Below are 17,384 nucleotides of genomic sequence, written 5' to 3'. Positions count from 1 at the left end.
TCATCAAGGGGAAGTCTCCCCGTGAAGTTTCACTTGCACAACATTCATTTAGTTTTTTTCTTTTCTTTTCCTTTTTGCGAAAGTCTCGATCTGCTCAAATTATGCCGGTTTTACCGCATAAATATACGTTTCGTCTTTGCCAGAAATATAAAAACGAATTTTTCAAGCGGGTTCGAGAAATACTTTAAGTGTCATAAATAAGAAATAGAGATAGAGCAGAAAAAAAAAGTAACGTTGACGGCATATATGGTTATTAGAATGCATTCTGTCTGGAAAATTGGAGAAATTTGCTTATTATTTAATATATTGTTATGAAATTGCAAATAAAAAATATGATAAAGTAGAAATAAATATATAATTTATCTTAATAAAATTATCTTAATAAATTTGTATTGATAAAAAAAATATATATATATATATATTTTGATATTAACTTTCTTATATATTTTTATATATTAATAAAGTTATAATTTTTATTGGATGCAGAAAAAAAAACCTAATTACTTAGAATTCTATATCTATAATCCATATATGAGATATTACATCTTCTAGAATTAATCTAATCGTTTCTATTCTCTCGCTATTAAATCCAGAGTCTCGCGAACTTGCAGAATATTGGATACGGATACGAATACAGAGAAATGGATCTGATATATGCGGCGGACGGTGGACCGAGATGCGAAGGCGGGATGGAGATATTTTTAGCGGCACAACAGTTAACCTCTTTATCCTGCTTTACGAGCCTCGCGTCATTTCTGCAACGCGATTTCCTTTCTTCCCTTCGGGCCTGATCGCCAAATAAAATCGACCGATGGCACTGAATGAGGCGCCTTGTCGATCACTCGCGCCTTGTCGACATACTCGACATGCTTCTACCAAACGCTACTTGTGCCGAAGCAAATTTGCAGAATTGAATCCCTCCAGAATCAGGCAAGTCGAATTTTTTTTTTTTTTTTTCGCTATAAACAAGTAAATAGTGATCCATCGATCGATGCGACGCACAGATATATTATAGAATTGATAGATATAACAAAAGAAGAAGAATAAGATCTAAAGTGTATTTAATTTTGCTGTCAAAAAAATAGCCAAACCCTGATTAAATTTTTAGAATAATTAAGATACATATTAAGGATTTAACGATAAAAATTTAAAATAAATATATAATAAAAGATAAATATATTATTTCTCGTTAGCATAAAATAAAGAGAATAAAAAAAAATTGTAATAAAATTTCAGAATATATTAGGGTAATTTTTATATGTGATTTTCTCCTAACAAAGACTAGATATAATTGATTCTCGCAAGAATTGGATTATTATAAGTTACTACCGATATATGTATTTGCATCATTTGATACTTTATATTTGTAATAATCATTAGAGATGGTCCGACAGTCTGTATACGTATGTGTGCGTATTTATCAATTATTTATTATTAACCTGGCTGCGATGAACGAATTCCGATATGTGTGCCGACGTTAATAATTTAACCATCTACTTTCACGATGTTTTGCGAGCGCGAATGATGCCAGCGTCTAACTTTGCGTTTTTTGTAATCATTGTTGCCGATGTTGGCAAATGGCATCGTCTCGTGCACCGATGTTCTCGGAGATCGCAGTCGCCGATGAAAGCCGAAATCGTAAAGGATGTTTCCGCACCGCGTATCTCTCTCTCTCTCTCTCTCTCTCTGGGCAGGCTCGGTCCCCCGTGAACCACTGACCCACTGGGACCACTCCGGACCATCGGGACCAACAATATATTTTGGTAGTGAGTAAACTCGGCGAACAACGCGGACGTTCTCGGTTCATCGACCCTCATCACTATCCTTTTCTCTCTCTCTCTCTTTTTCTCTCTCCGTTTCGCCCTCGTTCACTCTTTGCCTCCCTCTTTCTCTTTCTCTCTTTTTTTTTTACTCTTGCCCCCCTGCAGAGTTCTTTCTATCCCTCCTCTTATCGTCGCCAATGGTGCCCGCGGCTTTTAATGCGATCATATCCGCTATCGCGATGGACCACTGTATTCATTGTTTTTTTTTTTTTTTTTTACCTACTTCGCTATCGTAAAAGAATGCGAAGCAAATCGATAGAATTGATTCGTATAAGTTGATTTTGTCAAATATTGCACTAATCTATATCTATGTCTTAGATAACATTTTGTCTTAATTAAAAGATACAAATATGGATTTTTTATATATGTCTACTTTCTTCGAAAAGAATAAAATACATGAAGAAGAGTAAAACGAATGAGATCAAAAGACTATTCGACATTAGTCTTTGTCATGATCAACTTGATCAGATCACATGCCAATGCTATAATTTTGTGTAATTTTATTTCTGCTTCTTCCTAACAATTGAATAGTATAAGATTTAATAAATAAAACTTTGATCACAAAGTAGACATAGTTTTTGCGTATGTAACAAAGATATTATCTTTTAATAGAGTTTTGTCAAATTAGAGCGTTCTTGCCAGAAACTGCTCTTTGTTTATTAGATTTTCAATCAGAAATGCTTACAGATCGATAACAAGGGGGAGGTTTAACGTTTAGATACGGGATATCTCATATTATCGCGATGAAGGAGGTGAACGTTAGTACGTGCAAGCACGTGACCGATGGGCCGTTATCTAGCGGGCCGCGTGAGGCCCTCCACTTGGTGGAACGGGGGAGTCCGAGATCATTGCGTTGAGTCTTCCTTCTTCCCTTCCCCTCTTCACTCTTTTTCTCTCCATCTCTCTGGTCCTTTTCCTTCTGGCCCTCTCCTTCTCCTCCCTCCCTCTCTCTCTCTCTCTCTCTCTCTCTCTCTCTCTCTGTCTTTTACCAACCCTCTTTACCGCTTTGTTCTCTCTCGCTCGCTCATTCGAGCAGCGAGCTTCGCGTTCTCCAGTCGGTCATACACCTGTGAGAGTGAAAGTGTCCTCCGTTCTGTCCCGCATTCCTCCCTCCTTCCCACTGTTTATCAAACAGCCACCTTCGGCGGCCACCACCTTCCGCGACACCTCCAACGACACAAGCTGCCCATCCTTCACGGCCCCTCGACTCCGTCCCGTCGTGTCGCGTCAGTCCACCAGCGAGACGATTTCTTTCTGCGAATTTCTTCTTTTTGCGAGACGCGAAACGGCCTCGCCCGCGGCGAACTTTGAGCGTGATCGGTTAATTCTGACGATCGCTCGATACTCCATGTCAGAGAAGTTTAACATTTAATAAGTCGCGAAAAATGTTGACCATGTCTCTAATTGAGACATGACTAGAGAATTTTTATCCTATACATTAAAACTTTCAAGATTTCAGATAAAGAACATAAAGATCTGTAAAAAAAAAAAAAAAAAAAAAAAAATGCGAAATCTATTTGGCTGTAGTCAGCAAACTTTAGCAAATTATATGTATTAATTTGGCTGAATTTATTTTGTCATTTATTTGAGAAATGATGTATAATATATTAATAGACTATTATATATATATTAATAGAGAGTAATGAATTAGTTTAATTAACTAATACCAAGATAAAAATTAATTCGTATGTTACAATTGGTATCATTAGGTTTCTTAAAAAAAAAAAAGCAAGCATGCAGTAAATTATAATTGTAAATTCCGAGTAGTTAGCAGTGCGTTAATTAGAAAGCTAGAAATCATCGTTGTAAGCCTCGTTGATGGGTTCTTTGTCGATAGAAGATCATGAGAAAAACCTCTTCTTGCAAGGGCGACTCCGATGGATTTATTTTTCACAGAGCGATTGTTTGAGAGGCGATTTTGCAAGCGTACTTTTAGTAAAACGCTTGAATAGGAGGGAAAAAAATTTTGAAAGAAAAAGAAATCCTTTTAGTAACTGTAAAGCTGATCTCACTATCGTATTTTTTGAATTTTTTTTTTTTTTCTACATTTTTATGATAGCCGGATCATTCACTAACGGTATTATATCGGAGGATAATCTCATATCATCGTATAAATCCCGCATTTTTCCCGAAAATATCGCTTCGTTAGAGTAAAATATTAAAAACTTAAGAAATTGATTAAGAATAAATTGAGAAACAGATTATCTTATATCTTTTTTTGAACATTCAACGAATGCGAATACATTTTATATATCTAGATTACAAGAAATAAGAGATATTAGAAATTCAGAACATTGAAAAAATATTACATTGTTTCTAACTGACGAATAATATTATATCCAGTATTTGATTCTCGATTATTGCCACGTACTATTTTTTATTTAATAATATCGATATGAATCTATATATAGCTTTTTGCGAAAACATAGAGAAAGATACGCGATTGCATATCCGAAAATTATTTTAGACATTGAGAACCTCTGCCCTGCGATAGATCGAATGGCCACGGGGCAATGGATAATCCTCTTGACCGGTCGTTCATTATCATAAATTCGCATTAGAAATTTCGTTAATAGACAATATCGCGAGACCCGCATGCCGATGAGCCGGGAAAGCTTCGACTTTCGAGTACGTCGACCCCTGATGACCCGGAGCAATCGGCCAAACGTCTCGTTCATCCTTTCTACTGATTGTGAGATCCGAATCATGATTTTACAAAATCGTGCAAATCCCTATCTCCTAGACATTTTCGAATACTAAACTGAATTATCGTGCGCAAATATTGACTATATAGAATATACATTTCAAATTTTAAATTAATATCAGGATTTATTTACAAGAAGTAATAATGAAGTAAAAAATGTTATTAAAGAAATTTGTAAAAACATGTTTGAAACTATTTATGCAACTCGTATATCAAATGCAAATTAAACCTTCTACACATTTCTTTTCTACGTTCTGTTTATGCAAAATTTATTTTTTCTTATTGTAACATTATTTCGAATTTTGTCATTTATCTTTTTTTTTTTTTTTTTTTTTTTTGCTAAAAGTTAGTTGCCCACAATTTGCAATTTTTAGCATCGCTGCTTTCGATGATCCGGTATTCTTTCACGGTCGATTTCACGCATTCGTCGCACCTCTCGATTCGAGATTCAAGATTCCAGATGTCACAATGAAGGAACCTTTTTCCCGTGGTCAGCACTCGCAGTGCAAGGCGTAAAAATATTTCCTGAAAATTAATATAGCTTGAATATTTGAATACTATATAACTGTATCACTAAAATATTTCTTTTATCTATATAATCGCAATGTAGAATAAAATTTTTTTTTTTAAATGAAAGCTTGTTTTTAATTTTCACACAACTGTACAAATTTGTAAATGTATCTTATAATGTATCTTGATTTTTCTCGCAGAGATTGCAAATTTATATTAATTTCAAATTAATCAATATAATTAAGTTCTTACATGTTTAACGAGGAGAGAAAGAATAACACAAAACAAACTAGAATTTTAAGAATTGAAATTTTCAATAAATTCTCAAAAGTTGAAAGCTCAAAATTAGGCAGTACTTTGACAGAGTCCTAAGGAGCCAACATGCAAACGGGGTGCGTATACGGTTGCAGTCACGATTGCTTGGAATCATATCGTGTCACGACGGAGGCCGAACGGGAGAACCGCACGCGTTTTGGGTGTCGTAACACAATTTTATAATTCCGCCGCGCTGCTTTGCCTACCGCGGGGCCAGGTCGTCGACCGACCTGCCATGTGTTCCAAACGTGGGGTACAAACGCGGTCGTACGTACATACGTACATCGACCGATCGCGTCTCTCTACTCGACCGGCTCTCTCGATCGTCAGATGAGAGAGCGTAAACGCAATAACAAGTACGCCCCGGAGCTAAGATTCGTAGATTAAGATCCTCTTGAATAGTAAAATGGACGAATCGCTGGTTTGGTAGGATAGGCCCTGGTCTACTCTCTCTCTAAAATCGACCGGTTGAAAGAAAACGGTCACACGTAGAAGGAGAAAAAGGAGACGAGATATTTATATATATATATAATCGCCTGCGAAGGAAAAGGGAAAGAGAAAAATGTGCTCAGCGACTTCTCTTCTTCCGCGATCCCTCCGTATGTTAAACAAGCCATGGTACATCTTTGTTCTTGTATATAGGCTCCGCTGTAATCGTGCTCCGAGATTTGATCGATTCTCTCGTAAATCTCCGTAAAATATATCCGAATCACGATTACAAAAGGCATTGTAATTAATTGGCAAAATATAGAAGTATCTTTAAGATGCTTCAATATTATATTTTTCTTCTCTTCGTATTATTTGAAGATGTGTTTTCCGACGGATTGGAGAATTTAAAAATGACATTTGTTACTCGTATACTGCAAAAAAAATTTCTAATGAACTAAAACTAAAATATGAAAATTATAGGCATTTTTATTTATCTTCAATAAAAAAATTTAACTAATTGATGAATCAATTTATTAAATTAGTAATAACAACAAAAATAATTTATGCAGTACGTGTAATAAAATAATAATATAGCTGAATATTGCTAGATGTTTTCGGGATAAAATTTCAGGATCTTACGCAATTTCCTGGGGCATTCCGATTAAATAATAACACCGCTTCTCAATCTCGCCCTCAATCGTGCTGCAAAGACGTTGATAAAGAGTGAGTCACAGCCTCACGTCAATCTCGTATACGTCGTGGCTTCAAACTCGCTTCAAACCGCCTCGTTAAACTTTAATTATACATTGACGTAATTACGACGTTGAGTCGCAGGCTCATTTTAGTTCTCACGACGACGAAACTTATAATGCGGCCTAGTCTGAATCTGTAATGTCGTAATTATAATATCGTCCCTTCAATGACAGATGAAACGAAATTGTTCGCGGCTGCCTCGAGGGAAGACGCTGACATGGAAAAAAGTCGAATGTTTTCATTTATATTTATCGCGAGAAAATATCGGGCACCCGTGATCGTTTCTTACGTCTCGCCAATAATCCGTCTTGATTATTACTCGCGATCATTGGCATCATGTATTTGCGCGTGTAACGCACGTTTTCTTTTTTACCCATTTTTTCTAAGCGCCATCACGCGACAACTCTTATTTGTGATCTTACTTACGACGTCGAGTATTGCAGCTCACTTTGCACATATATACATACAACGACACGCATTTTCAGCCCGCGACATATTGACTCGTCCCAGGTGCAATCGGCTTCAGGCGTGACACTATTTATACCTTAGTTAGTACGCGTTTTGCGTATACTAACCAAGCGCGAATAATGTGCAAAATAGCTGCTAGAAAAGCTAACAATGTATTCCATTATTGGTCTTGCAGATATTTTCTATAGAGATTCAGTTCTGCTTGAAAGATAATAAATTTACAAGTTTCTTATCTTTCTCTTTTTTATCCCACATAATATATATTTTCGTACATTACATGATTAATAACATTTACGTTATTATTACAATTAAAATATTTAAAAACTGACAAAACTGTTAAGATTTAAGATATATAGACGAGTGTTTATACGACCAAACTGGCAATTTATTGTTTCATTGTTATATCACAACGTTTCGATCATATATGGTTTTGGTCCTTATCAAGTGAACAAAAATTACAATATTATAAATAATGATAAGTGCGTTATAGAAATGAAAATTGTTTATAAAACTAAATTGCAAGAACTGTAGCGCTTCATATATTGGCCAAACGAAAAGATATTTAAGAAAAATATTACAAAAAATAATCTTTCCGTAATTAGCAAACAGAAATTAGAATTTGATCATGACTTCGATTGATCAGCGCCTGATATTCTGTATACCGAAAAACATGTAATAAAGAGAGAAATAGCAAAAATGTTCTTTATTAAAAAAATATGACAACATTATTAATTTTTAAAAGGATACAGAGAATTTAAATAACATATACGATAGATTAATAAAGGCCGTTTAGTGTTTCTCAGTATCTCAAACAGACACATTGACACAGTGTCATTATGACATGTCGATTTTTCTCTTTCAACTTGTCAACTATAACGCAGGTACATAATTTATTAATTTATTTCATTTCTGTAATATGTTTATCATTATTTATAATATTATAATTTCAGTTCACTTGATAAGGACCAAAACCATATGGTCGGAAACGTTGTGATGTAACAATCAAACAATAAATTGCCAGTTTTATCGTATAAACACACGTCTATTAATTTATTTACTGGCGACATCTCAAAATTAAACATTAATATATACATATAGTTTCATAAATATTAGATGTACAACTTTGCTTCCGCCGTTTTTTTTTCCGAAATTCGAGGCTTTATTGTAAAAAACTGGTTATACATTTATGATTCAAAGTATTGTCCACTCCCAATGATCGTGCCAATTCTTTTTGACTTTGACTCGAGTCTTCATTAAGTAATGCCTCCAATTCTGCATCATCGAAAACCTTCTCTCTTCCACCGCTATGCCGGTCTTCGACGTGAAAATCACCGTTCTTGAAGCGTCGAAACCACTCACGACACGTTCTTTCACTAATAGCGGCTTCATCGTAAGTATTTGAGAGCATTCGATGAGCCTCAGCCGCAGATTTCTTCATATTGAAGCAGAAAATTAAAACCTCCCGCAAATGACGAGAATTTGGCTCGTAAACTGACATTTTCAATCGAGAATAACTTTATGATGCAGACACAAAATCGACTAATGTTTCTATGGGGTTATGTTGACAGATGCCCAAGTTTATCGCATGACGTCTATGATCTATTTATTTCGACCATTACTTACCGCTAAAGCCATCTATAGGAAAACGGCGGAAGCAAAGTTGTACACCTAATATTTAATATATGTAATAACAATAGTTCTCAACACACATTGTATACGCAAACTAATATAAATCCTGAATACTCTCTGTACTAACTCAGTGCTCGCAGCACACAAAAATAGCTCATTTAATACTTTTTTATTTTTATCTTCGATCAATTATCCAACAGGTGTTTTGTAACCCCTTGTCAGACCGTCTCGCCGAAACTAATTTTTACCGGTTTTCTCTCCGCGCTCATGTATGTATGTATGTATTTATGCATCGCATTTTTACGAGGCTTCGTGTTTTCGTGATACGATATGGTACCAGAGACGGGTCCTCGCGTGCAGCTTACGAAACGCATATACACGAGGTGCGATTCTGGCACTCCGCGAGCGGGCAGAAACAGTAAACCCAGAAACGCGACGAGGCCGATGCCGGTGCCGGTGCGCCTGTCTTCTCTCATAGGGCAACGAACTCCGCTCTCGCGGCATCGCGGATGTCACTTGCTACGGCACTGGCCGAACCACTCGGAGAAACCGATCGAGAGTACGATCCATTTTTTTCTCTCCGCACGAGCAGGAGGACAAGCGTTTCTTTCTGCGATCGGCGTCGTTTCGTCGCGATCTATCGCAATCTATCCTATATTGTAACAAGAATCGTACAGTTATTAAAGTCAATTGGCTTTTCATAAGCTTTCAATTAGATTAATTTTAGATAATTGCCGGCGAATAAAAATCTATCATCTCGCATATTACTATAATAAGACGCATGCTATATAGAATTTATCAATTTTATAGATTTTATCAGTTTTATAGACACAGATATAGAATTTAGCAATTTGGCGCCAATATATACGCTTTTTAGAAAGAAATATTTATAATATACGTTTGGAATTATATTTTGTAAAAATGTTTTCACATAATACTTACGCATCCTGTTTTGATGTCAACGTTTTGAAAGCAACATATAACTCGATAACGATTATTTTGTACGAGGGGAAAGCTTTATACGAGACAAACAATCCAGCCTACACATTTCACGCTGCAAGAAGGGATATCATGCTCATCCTATCTGGGTCTGATAGGCAAGAGCTCTAGATAGATTAGACGGCTTTAATATCGCTGACAAGACGCGATTTTGCGCTCTGAATCTTTATTTGCATCTTTCATTTAAGAAGTCCAAAGATATGATGAGTATGAATGTATTATGCACATCCTAAACTTTTTTATCATTTCTGTTGCATATTTTTATCGCTATTTTTATCATACGATTGATCCTGACCGACAAATGCGTCAACCTCACAATCATGATATGTATTTTCAAAATATAATATTTAAGTATAGTCGCGACTTTCTTGTTCGAAAATGCAATAGATATTTCTAAAGCCTTGTGTTTAATGTCCAATTACGTAGCCAATCAATTTGCAGCGTTTACGGAAAAGCGACAATTTTATCGGCTACACGTTTCTCGGACCGAGTTCTAGCATCGTGGACACAAAGCTTAAGACACTTTGCATCCGTTTGTTAATTCTCGAACGTGAAATAGAGTATAAATAGGTTAAAAGAAATATAAAGCGAGAAATAAAATAAAAGATGTCCAAAACTGTCAAAGAATATCATATTAAGAATTTGATGAGCGATATAATTTTTTTACTTACAGAAGCAGTATCTATATCTTTTGATATAAGTATAAGAGCAATTTATAAACAGCTGTTTTATCAATTAGCAACATATCGCGTTTCGATGTGACACATAATATATTTCTTCTGCATCGATAAATCGTATAATTTACTTATACAATTATTCTATCAAGCTACATGTATTATTATCTGTAATAAAAATAAATATTGCTAATTTTAAATTGCGATTTGCGACAGATATATACAGGGATAATATGTAGATAATATACGCATAATTAACATATAAGCCGGAAATAAGTTTTCACATTGTTAAATTTGTCCTGACGGTCGATATAATTTTACGTAATAAGTCGCCAGCTGGTTGTCTTTAATTATCGTAACTTTTTTGGGGAGGGAATGTTCTCCTTTCTCTCTCTCTCTATCTCTCTCTCTCTCTCTCTCTCTCTCTTTCTCTTTCTCTCTTGCTCTTAAGTATCGCCAAATACCGGACGGTACAATGGCGTGGGCCGGAGTCGTGAAAATAGCATATTAACGAAATTAGCATAAGAGGAGAAAGTCGCGGTCGTCGGCCGCGCGACCGCTCGCGCGAGTGCCGAATCTGCGAATTCCCATGCGAATAACTTTCGAGGGAAAGAGATAAAAAGTTGGCGCGTATAACTCGTGCGATATCCCGAACTGACGAGCGGACTCTCGTAATTATCATAATCCCTTTGACATATTGTATGTCCGAAGGTATCGGTCTGTATCATATCACATTCGTTTTAATCCGCATAAGAAATTTGATGGGCCATAAAATCCCCGATGACATCGCGATGATTTTTTCTTAAAAGCGTTACTGCGCTTTCATTCTTATCAGATTAATACGCGAATTCCTCACAGGTACGCTTATTATATAATTATTATGTTTTCGCGATTATACCGTGTGTTTTAGACTTTTAGAATTATAAATCTGTATGAGATCGTATCTTTAATTATTTTTTAAAGTAATCACATATTGATGAGTTTATAGATATTTTAAGAAAACCTATAAACAACTGAATATTAGATCGACAGGCAACATAGGATTTTTTTTTAATAATAATAATTTGCCCATCGAAATCTCATATCCAAGCGAAAGGACGGAGCCGACGTGAAAACGCCGTCGCGGCAAAATATTTGCGCACTCAAATTAAGGCGAAGTTTGTCCACAAAGAGTCGTTGATGAGAGCGAGCGACGTTAAAAACGTAACGTCGCGCTGGAGTGATGTGCAAAGACGCACTTGCATAAGCGCAGCGGCGGCGAAGACGCGGCGGCGTTTATTTTGCAGCGAGGTGTCCACTGTCGTGCAAACACTTTAAGTAGGCACAAATATCTAGCTGGCGAATAAGGGAGGTCGTTGAACCCGGAGGGCGAGGGGAAAGGAGAAGGAAAAAGGTGGAGGGGGAGGGGGAGGGGGAAGCGTCGATCAGCTGGTCACCGGCTACGTGTGGACACATCGCGAAGATCGATGGTTTTCGACGACCCAATTTCCTGACTGTCACGCGGAGGGGGGGGGGGGGACGGGACGGACGCGGGGTAACGTGGGAGGAAGGGTGGAGAGGGGGAGGGATGAGGGGCAGGGGTGAATACCTATCGCACTTTCAAATCACGCACTCGTGTTACAGTCATCTACATGGACGACGGCTCGCTAATTTACTTTACGCTTCCACCCCCCCCCCACCCCCCACCCCCTCATCCTCCCCCTCCTCCCTCCCGTGTACTACGCGTTTCGTCACGGATATATCGATGCCGATTACGTTAAGCGAAGTATTATACGTATCCGTAGATTTTATTATGATAAAACGATACAAAAGTCAAATTTATATTCTATGAAAATTGCAATTTTTGACAATAAGATGATCGACGCTGTGTCGACATCGATAATTTCGAATTGGCAGAAATTACATTTATCTATTTTTATAATATTCGCATTGTTACATTTAATCTTTTGTGTCTCGTTTTACGTACAGATAACTGCATAACAGCGCTATCAATGTTAACAAGTAATAATTATTGACGTGAAAGTTATTTGAGAAATATGCAATATGCATTAGAAAAATTGAATAAATTCAATTAGAGTTGAAGATTGAAATCTCTTTTGAAACAAAAATTAAATATTATATTGTAAATAAAATGTATATTTTTTTTTTTTTTTTTTTATGTTCAATAATATTTTCATCATCATTTAAGGTTTGCTGAATTTTGCACAATGCGGTTTCTATTATTTCTTGAATAAGAAAAGGAGCATACGATACACACACAAGTGTAAATAATAAATGTAGTTAATAAATATTTCTAATAAAATGATAAGTAAATGGAAGTAGATCTGAGATTTCAATTTTTTTATAAAAGATTTCTCAAAAAATACATTTTCTGTGCATGAAATAAATGATACTAATCTGTCGATGTGGGCATGAGTCGCGGATATATTCTCTTGAATGGCTGTGCGAGATGAATGATAAGGACGTAGCTCGACCCAAGTCCGAGCTAGTCTGCTAGTCGCACAAGCTAGTCACTGACTATCCGCGGCTGAATGATCGAGCCGGTCGCGTCACGGAGGTGGTAGACCTAGGATCGTTCCGCTTCGACAAAGGCGGGGGAGGTTGATCTGACCGATAGCACATAGAACTGGGTTATCAGAACGCAGCTCCCCTTGGACCGGTTACGCTCTCGATCCTCCTTCTTCTTTTTCACGTTTTCTTCCTCTACCTTTGTTACCTTCTATGCTAACCACATCGTCTCTACGAAGATTAGCGTATTTCGCATTTTCGTTCGATTAGAAATGCTTCGTATAGCATTGTTCTGATTTGGATTTTAACAGTAAGAGATGTGCAGTTTTAAAGATATACAAAATTGTTCTAGAGTAATTGCAATTAGCGTAATGCAGCAATTAAATAATGACAGTACATGTTTTTTAATGATTATAAAGAATATATCACTAGTATAATATAAATCTACTTACCAATAAGATTATTGAATATTGGCTAATAAATGTATGTTACGTAACAATATCTTTATTTAAACATTAATTATTTGTGATTTATTTAATTATTTATTATTTAATTATGAATATAATAGAATTGCTCGCATTAAAAATTCCATGCTGAAATTGTAATTGCTTAGCTCTTTGTAATACTTAAATAACTATCAATTTCGAAATATATGCAATTAACTGCGTTTATTGCCGTCTGGATGCATTATGGTCCTTGCCTTTATCTCCTGTACCTTGCAAGGACACGGTGGATCCTGGTTTTAAAAAGAAACAGAGGAGAGTTTCCGAGAGAAGGAACAGGTTCATGAACTCCGATGGTGTCGACATTCTTCCTCTATGTCCGAAATGTGAGTGGGACATGCACTGATCTCGCCGGCTTGGATATATTTGGCAAAAGGCACCCATTTTATGTCGCCGGAACGACGGCTCTCCACGTGTTTCCAAGAACGACCATAATGCAGTCTCGAACTCTTATATGACCCTTGAGCTGTGGGGCAGTCGGCCATTCAACGACGTGTGGAGGAATGCATTTTTCAAGGACACCGGAATCACATCACGAACGTGATATCAGGAGAATACGCTATTGTTACAAAATTTTAAAACTTATTTATCTAGATGTGACATAATCGTAAATCACATTTTTAATAAGAGGATAAGGTATACAAAGATTACAAAAATTAATTATTAAATTAATAGCATTATCGCAAAACAATGATTAATTAAACTGAAGAATTGAGCTAGCAATCTAGCGCGATTTCAAGAGAAGGGTTGTGCGATAATGTAAATGCGGTGGTGGCACAGGTGAGCTTGGAAAGTTCGTCGATCCGTGTCGAGGAGAAACGGCGATCTCCTCGCTACCGAAGGAAAAGGACCCCAACCTTGATAACTGGATCCAGCCAATGACCCCGGTCGTTCGTTGCCCCGTAGGTCGATACCTACCTACCAACCCGGTGCAGGAGTTTAGAGAACAGGTAGGTAGATTGGTAGAGATACGTACGAGCCTTGTACCCGTTGCCGGGATCCTTAGGTGGAGCCTCGAGCACCTACCTCGGAGTCTCGTAAAAAAGATGCAAGATCTCGCCAAGATATAAATAGATACTCTCGTGCCGTTGCACCGAGCGAAAGGAGAAACAATGGCAAGGTAATTCTCTTTGCAGGCAAACCTGTATCCGGTACTTTCTTCGATGTTTCTTATTGACAAAATAACATTAGAATTGACATTTCTGCACGTGTCAAGGATAATTGCCGTCGCATTTATCATTGGCTTATAAATTTGACATATTAGGTGTACAAATAAGTTTCCGCCGTTTTTTATCAAAAATTGGGCATTTATTGTGAAAGAACGGAACTTAATGTTTTGAGTCACTCCCAATGTAAGTGCGAGTTCTTCTTGCGTTTGGCACGAATCTTGATCCAATAATGCTTCCAATTCCGCGTCTTCGTACACTTTCGGCCTTCCGCTACGTTCTTTGTCTTCGATGTCAAATTCACCGTTCTTAAACTTTTGAAACCACTCCCGACAACTTCTCTCACTTAAGGCAGCCTCACCATATGCTTCTACAAGCAATCGATACGCCTCAGCTGCAGATTTCTTCAAATTGAAGAAGTAAATCAAAAGTTCCCGCAAATGACGCTTATTCGGCTCAAAACTCGACATTTTCGCATACAAAAGAATATATTATACTGATAAAAAATCACTAATATTTTAAGGTTATGTTATTGACTGATGTCCAATCTTACGATAAGGACGTTTTACATCTGACAATTTTAACCATAACTTACTGGTGGCGCCAACTTTTGTCAAACGGCGGAAACTTATTTGTACACCTAATACATTTTACATTGATGTAGCTGATTGTAAAAAAGTTAATATTTAAAGAAATAATATTTTATCTATTTATATTCTTTTACATATCCTTTACGATCTAATCCTTTTTTTAACATGTCATATAATAATCGTGTAATTTTATTATAAGTGGAGCAAAATTAATTGTTTTCACCGAATGTACACATGTTTACCTAAAAAGACAATTTCAAAATAATCTTACTATACGAAAATCAGTTTATGGCCCATTTCGCGCGCGAGATTATGTTCACTCGCGGTTTTATGTTATAATTAATGGAGCATTACTTTTTATCGACACGGAATGCTTTGACAGCCAAACGGCATGGCGCACGCCATGACCTCGGGAAATAACGAGACGTCGTCTATTTTCGTTTTACTGAATGTCGTCGACGGAAGATTCTTGCGGCACGGCGGATCTTAGGATTATCACGCGCACATTCAATGCACGGGGACCTAAAGGAGAGTGTAAAAATGGGATGCGTTCGATTTTGAGATTATTGAAGGCAGAAGAGGGGGATGGAAAGGAGAGAAGAGAACAAGGCGCGAAGGATAGCGCGTCGGGGGAGCGCGGCTCCGAGAGATCGACGCACCCCAGAGTTCATTATTCTCTCGAGCAGGCTCGACAAAAACCCATCACCAGTAACCCGGCACCACCTCCTTCGCCTGCCGCCCGCCGCCTCGCGTCTCCCGGGCAGCAGGGATCCTCGTGGAAAAATCCGTTTCATCGAACCCAGAGTAGTCGTCCTTAAGTCGAAAAAAAAAAAAAAAATAATTTCATTATCCCAGGAGCGAGTGTACAGTCTCACAGGCACGGATTTAGCGAACATCCTCTTCGCTCTCCGCGACACTCGTATTCCATGTAAAACGGAACCATCGCCCGTTTCGCCTTTAGATTTTTGACATGGAGGGGACACCTTGATTCGCGGATCGCGACGAAGGACACTCTTGCGGAGAAAGGTCCTCGTCCGGACCTTTGGTCACGTACGATCGATTATCGTGGCGATTGCAGCCCTGGAGCCCCCGAGAGAACACCGGGGTTGGTACCCTCGCTCCTGCATTCTGCATTCAGTGCATTCCCCCCGCGTTCAATGCACGCTGCAGACGATATCTAGATGGCTGCTCGATGTCTGCTGCCGCCATCGCCGCCGCTGCCTCAGAGAGAAGAATCCGGCTTATGCTTATACGGTAGATGGTGATAGTTATGTGCCGGTGCGCTTCGGGGGCCAGTGGAGATCGAGAAGAGGTGGAGGCCGTAAATAACGGTCTATAGTTCTCGAAGGGGAGGGGGTCGGGTCTCCTCGTTGAAAAGCTATCTTTGGCGCTAACCCTTTTGCAAGAGCGCTGAATACGATTCTTTTCAGAATTCTTAAGGAAGAGCACCAGGCGCTTTTCTCGATAAGAACAACAATCTATATATACGTCGACAGAGAAAGAAAGAAAAAAGGTGACGGAAGATCGATGATACGTGGGTGATGAGGAAAAATCCACCGACGATTGCATTAGTAATATAGCATATTTTGTGAATGATCAAATTGTTGAAATTGTGATATAGAAAAATTAATTTTCTTGATTCTTTTATATAAGAGATTTTCTTGTCACACACAAATGACAAAAGAAAGGGAGACAAAATTTCTAACGGTGCATTGTAATTTGCATTTCATCCCATCATAATAATCTTGCAAAATAGTTCGAAAAATATCAAAATTCTCAATTATACACAGTCTTGTTATGAATAGATAAGAATTTGTTAAAATTATTATAATTAATCTCAAACATCCCTAAATATAATCCTTTTTTTAACGAATAAATATAAATAGAGAGATAGAGATAGACGGAAAAGAGAGAGAGAGAGACAAGTGAATGTAAGTTTATGTAAAAATAAAGCAATGCTTTATTTTTCAAATTTGCGAAAACCAGATGGGATACGCTCGAGGATGAAACCCTCGATTATCCAAATAAGTGATTCAACGACTCGACGCAGCGTGGCTTAACGATCTCTTAACGCGAGCAGCTATTATCTCGAGCATATCGATCACCGCGATTAATTCTATCGAGCAATCTAGCTACGATGGTGGTGGCGGTCTGCGTCGGAATTTCGAAACAATCGATTGTTTCCTCCCCAACTCTCTCTCTCTCTCTCTCTCTCTCTCTCTCTCTCTCTCTCTCTCCTTTATTTCACTCTGCATCGCTCCTTTTCCTTTTCTACTCGCCCTTTCCTCTACCCGATAGGACGACCGGGTTTAG

The sequence above is a fragment of the Polyergus mexicanus genome, unplaced genomic scaffold (assembly GCF_030449975.1).
Source record: "Polyergus mexicanus isolate NDT 795.1 unplaced genomic scaffold, iyPolMexi1.0 SCAF_2, whole genome shotgun sequence".
Classification (NCBI taxonomy): domain Eukaryota; kingdom Metazoa; phylum Arthropoda; class Insecta; order Hymenoptera; family Formicidae; genus Polyergus; species Polyergus mexicanus.
This window is presented reverse-complemented; position numbering follows the sequence as displayed.